This window comes from Pinus tabuliformis, chromosome 1_1 (genome assembly GCF_031772625.1).
Source record: "Pinus tabuliformis cultivar Carrire ecotype Pingquan chromosome 1_1, CPIR1, whole genome shotgun sequence".
NCBI classification, from domain to species: Eukaryota; Viridiplantae; Streptophyta; class Pinopsida; order Pinales; family Pinaceae; genus Pinus; species Pinus tabuliformis.
The window spans coordinates 83957449-83963246 of record NC_142297.1 but is presented as its reverse complement, the minus strand read 5'-3'; the positions used below and the strand labels follow the sequence as shown (position 1 = coordinate 83963246).

Below are 5798 nucleotides of genomic sequence, written 5' to 3'. Positions count from 1 at the left end.
AAGACAAAGTAACATTATTCCTACTTAAAATATCCTTATTAATAAATTGTTTGCATTCTAAAATTCACAATGATTGTAGTATATGATAAATCAAGGGATTTGAAACAATGTCTTAATACTTGTGATTTAATGTGGTGAAATATATTACATTATAACAATAATTGCAAAAAACTAGCATTATCCCAAATAAAAATCCACATTGATAAAATTTTTAGATTCTAAGTCCTTGAATTATGAACCATATTCACTGAAACTTATGAATAAGTGTAATCTTCTTTTTACCTAGTTCACTAATTTGTTTCGATCCATATTAATTTTTAATTAATGATATATGCAAACTCCAAATCCCATCATACTCACTAAAACTTATCCCATTCACTAACCATTCTGCCTTCAACAACAATTTCTTTTCAAGTAGTTTCAAAGTAAAATTGAAACTACATTGACTAGACCTACCCTATAACAACATATAATTATTACTGGCACCAAATTTTTTTATATGATGTTAAATGTATATGTCAAATGCAGTAGTAAATTCTTATGACCTTGCCTTAAGAAACTTAAACATGATGGTGAAAAGTGAAAAGGGATTGGACCCGGTTGTCTCCTATCCTTCCCAGTAGTTGTTTAGCAAGTGTACAGGGTGTGGTCGTTTTAATGTCTGCAACACCCATGTTAGGTCAGGTGGGTGTAACTAGTCTACTCTTTTGATGGTATCCCTCCGCTCGGCTCACCTCACACTTTCTAAATCTCATTCATGCAAAAATGTGGCAGTTGTACTATCATCACACTAATATCATCTTGAGATTTTCTGGTTACTGCTACTTCTACAAGCTTTTTGCAAGCAACCATAGGACCTCCTGCTAATGGTAAAAGATTAGGTTTCTTCTCGACGCAGAAAGGCCTGGCAATATCCACTGCTTCCTGATTACTTACTTTATTCCAGATCCCATCTGATGCCAAAATTAAAAACTCACATTCAGATGTAATTTTAATCTTTCTCGTCTCTGGTTCAGCGGTTATCCATTCTTTCAAGTGTGAATCCCCTATTGCCCTAGATACAGCCAGAGATCCCTGAACTCGCCAAACTCCATGGCGGAGCTCCACAATTCCACCCAAATTTTCTATCCGTTGTCGCTCGTCCTCCCTTCCAGCTTGGTGATCACATGTAAGGGCTTCAGCAGCGCCCTCTCTGCTCATAACTGCTCGACAATCCCCAGCATTGGAAACGACTAAGTTACCACCTTTAATCAGAGCGGTCACACAAGCAGTACCGCTGCCAACCTCCTGCTTCAAAAACTCAGCATCTGTTGTTAAGTATCCAGCTTTAACGGCCTGCTCAAGAAAGTCCTCGGTTTCATCTTCCATGCTGAGCATAGCGTCCACAATATTCTGCCCAAGATTTTCGGCAGTGAAAGCTGCAGCTTTCTGACCACCATGACCATCGAACACACCAAAAAAGGCCTGTCTGGAATCACCGAGAACATTGACAATGGCTTTGTGGGTATCTTCCATGAATTCTCGCCGACCTATTTTGCGCGAAACTGCATAATGAGTACCCTCCTCATTCACCTCCTTCGGCTGCTCCACTGCCGGGCACGACCCGTTTAGGCCCGACAGCTGCTGTGGAATATCCAGCCTCTGCGGTCGTTTCCTTTTGAGAGAAGGCAAAGGGAACTTGCGGACATTCGAACCATTATCCTCCGAGACATTGACACAAGAAGGGAAAGGCCTCTTGGCCTGGCTATCCCCGCTCTCGATCCACAGCATATTTTCGTCTCTGATGGTTAAAACAGGCCTCAGCGGAGACCCCACACAATTTGCGTGGATGCCGCTGCTCCTGGGCGTCTGGAAACCATGATTCCTTGGGGAAGCTGCCCATATCTCAATACCAGAATTGTGTATAGAGGGAGAATTCACTGCTACAATGCAAGCCATGTTAACAATCTGTGGATCTGCTGGCGACGATGGTTAACTTTGTTGATACCTTCGGAAACCTTTGTATTCTTGTTGCCCTATCACAGGATCTCTGCAACGGTGATAAATAAATCAACTCTTCTCTCGTTTCAATTCAGTTGAATATCTCTCTCAGAACCTGTTAAACATAGATGATTCCAGCATTCTTATAGCGTTCAATCGTTTCATATGAGACGAGATTTTGGAAAAAGTCCAGTTTTCAATTATCCAGCATGTGCCCAGTCAATTATCCACTTACAACAAACGTCTATGTTCCTCATGATTGAAAAATTCTATATCATTTAATGAGTCTATGTTCCTCATGACTGAAAAATTCTATATCATTTAATGACCTGACCATAATGGCAGCGACCTCCGCCATCCATCCATGACATGAGAAGACAGACATGTTCGACTTGGCATATCGCTTCTTCATTCTGGAGTCCAAAAGTGTTACTGATACCAAAGTCAAGGGGGTGGGCCGTGGGGGATGGTAATGGATGCCAGGGTCAGGCGGGTACGTCCACCAATACACTATTGATTCACGAACTTGGTATTGTCCAATACAGTGACTATGTCCAAGTATACTTGCGAAGTGCGCTCAAAGTCTAGAAATGATATAATATGATTGAAAAGTCTAGAAATGCTATAATATGACATCAATCAATGAACTTTCTAAGTCTCACATGCTTTATTATATTATTATCGTTCGTGAATTTAGTCTCGGTAAGCCGTATTCGTAGGAGAGTGTTTCCAGAATTTTCCGGAAGTTGCAGGATTTTTTTATTTTTATTTTTTCGAAAATGGTTTAAAATTTAAAATTTATTAATAATAAGATTTAAAATTCAGTAATTGTATTGATATTAAGATTTTTTAATAATATTATGTTTTGTAGTAAAGTTTAATAATAGAGCTGATGTAAGTTAATGATGGTCATTGATGATGTGTTATAATATAAAATTAGTAAAATAACAATATGTTAATTTGGAAAGATAATTAGAGATGTAATCATATATATATATAAATTTTCAAATTTATTATGAATTGGCTTTTCAAGTATATGATTTTTATAGGAATTATGTGAGATTTCTAAACTGGGATATATTATTTTTCATACAAAACATAATGCACATGTTTCCATTTCTCTAGCGATTGAGTATCTAAATGATGGAATCTTGCTATAAAAGCTTGTGGAATTGTAGAAACATATTGTTCTTTTGCACAACTAAATTTGCAATCTTAATTTTATATATTTTTAATTTTTGGAAGTCATTATATCTTTGAAATTATAAGGCCCTCTATTAGTACAACTTAAAAGGGTCTTACAATTATCAAACATCCCTTCCCTTTTAGATTATAGGTCTTAAAGTCCTCTAGTGCACCATATAATTTTTTCCCAAACAGTCAACACCCTTATAAGTCATAAGAGAAATACACGAGGAATGTCTTTTAAGATTTTGACCTATTAATTTAAAAAATAAACGAGGCATAGATAGATAGTAGACTCTATATGGGGATATTTCAAAAATTGATGTTTGTATGTTTTTGCAACCCAAACCACTAGATTCATGATCACAAACCTATATCTGAATTAACCAAGTTGTCATGCATGTTGGATTCCTACTCAGAAATATTTAAATTCCAAAAAATATGTGTACATTAATAATGCATGTGTGTTCTTGGTTTCATGAATGTATGCACACTTATAGTACTAGGAGCTCGCACACATTCACGTAGCTAGTGACTTTAATACATGGAAAATCGTTGAGGTGGCTTTTCTAGGGTGAGGAGGGTGAAAGAGGGATGGATATAGGGGCCAAAGGAGAGAAAGAAGGAGAAAAGTAGAGAGAGCAGGGTGAGGGGAAGAATGAGTTAGTGGGAATTGGTTGTGGTGGGTTTAAGGAGGAGGGGAGGGTGAGAAAGGGAGAGATAAAGGCGCCAAGGAGGGAGAGAAAGGGAGATGTGGAAAAGAATGAGTTGGTGAGGGTAGAGAGTGTGTGAGAGTCAAAAAGTGAGAGATTAGGGAAGAGGGTTGGGAGGGGAGTGGAAGGACGATATTTTTGGTTGACATGGGGAGGAAGAGAGAGACAAATTTGGAGGGGGGTGTTGTGAATGTGTGTATACGTGTGTGTGTGTGGGTGTGTGTGAAAGAGAGAGAGAGAGAGAGACTATGCGAGTGAGTGAGGGGGGAGAGAGAGTAAGGGTGAGAGATAGTGAGATGACATGAGGGAGAAAAGAATGAAAGAGGGGGAGCAAGTGAGGGAGGGAGAGATAGAGAAGGGGGGAGAGAGAGAGAGAGATGGAGGTTTTTGTGAAGAACACACTAAGTGAGGGAGGTAGGGAGGGATGGAGAAATAATGGAAGGGGGAGATTGAAAGGAGGGAGAAAAGAGCATGGAGAGTGAGAGGAAGAGGAAGGAGAAGTGTGTGTGAGAGAGAGGGATATGGAAAGAGAGAGAAAGTGAAGAGGGAGACCGAAGAGAGAAGGACATAAGGTGGACTTAGAAACAAAGTTGGAGGGGGAGAGAAAAAGAGAGAGAGAGAGAGGGAGAAAGAGAGGGAGAGAGAGTTAGAGGGGGATTGTTGTGAATTACAGACTAAGGGAGGGAGGGAGTGAGGGATAGAGAAATAGAGGGAGTGGGGTGGAGGAGAGAGAGAGAGAGAGGATGGAGAGTGATAAAGGGGGGGGGGGGAAGAGATAGGTAAATATGGAGAGAGAGAGAGAGATGACGAGACAAACAAGAAGATAGGGAGGAAAGTGGTGTGAGGGGGAAAGAGGGGGGGAGAGAGGGGAAGAAGAGAGAGGGTGGGGGGGTATTATTGTGAATTGTAGACTAAGGTAAGGAGGGAGGGATAATAAATATAGGAAGGGGGAGGGAGGAGGGTGGAGGAGATAGAGAAAGTATGGAAAGTGATAGAAAGAGAGAAGAAGAGGGGAGAGGGGAGAGAGAGAGAGAAAGAGAGAGGTGAGGGAGTTGTTATGAAGTACAGACTTAGTGAGGGAAGGAGTAGGGAGAGAGAGGGGATGGAGAGTGATAAAACGAGAGGTGGAGGGGGGTAGAGAGAGTGGGGTGGAGAGACGAAGAGACAAATAAGAAGATATAGAGGAAAGGGGTGTGGGGGGGTGAGGGGGAAGAAGAGAGAGAGTGAGACACACACACACACACACACAGATGTGGGGGAGAGAGGGTGGAGAGTGATAGAGATGGAGAAAGAGTGGGAGAAGAGATGGAAGAGAGGTGGAGATAGAGAGTGAGAGAGGACAAGAAGAGAGAGAGAGTGTGATGGGGGAGAGAGGGATATATGTAGAGAGAGGGAGAGAGAGAAGCAGAAAAAGACAAATATACGAATATGTAAATAGAAATTGAGAGATAAAAAGTGGGGAGAAGAGAGAGAGAGGGAAGGATTTAGAGAGAGAGGAGAGAGAGAATTAGAGAAGTGAGAGAGGGATAGAGTGAAAGAAGAGGCTAAGAGGGAAGCATAGTATAACACCCTCCTCCCACATCTACCCAAGTAATCGACCAACCGAGGTAAATATGTGGAAAGAGGCTACTATGATGGGATTCAACCTCCTAGGTGACCTTAAGGAAGTGGAATCGATGGAAACATACCACACAGAGCTTCCACATCAGCGACAAAACTCCCAAGAGCCATCCCAACCACTGAGGTAGCCAACTCCCGAGACCAACTAATTTTTTATACAAACAGAGCGCCTTTGGTATAGATTTATACATTAATACAAAGAGTCTCAGAAACCAGTTGTTCTTAGTGATTTTGTTTTTCAATTTGAATGGATCGTTGAGGTCCTTAACTTCATTTATTGAATTATTTATGATATCATTA

General features: G+C 40.6%; 1 pseudogene; it reads right to left on the bottom strand.

The window, feature by feature from the left end:
• Nucleotides 1-744: 744 nt before the first annotated feature.
• LOC149211730 (putative protein phosphatase 2C 2 pseudogene) lies at nt 745-2392 on the bottom strand (annotated as a pseudogene).
• Between the last annotated feature and the right edge of the window lie 3406 nt (nt 2393-5798).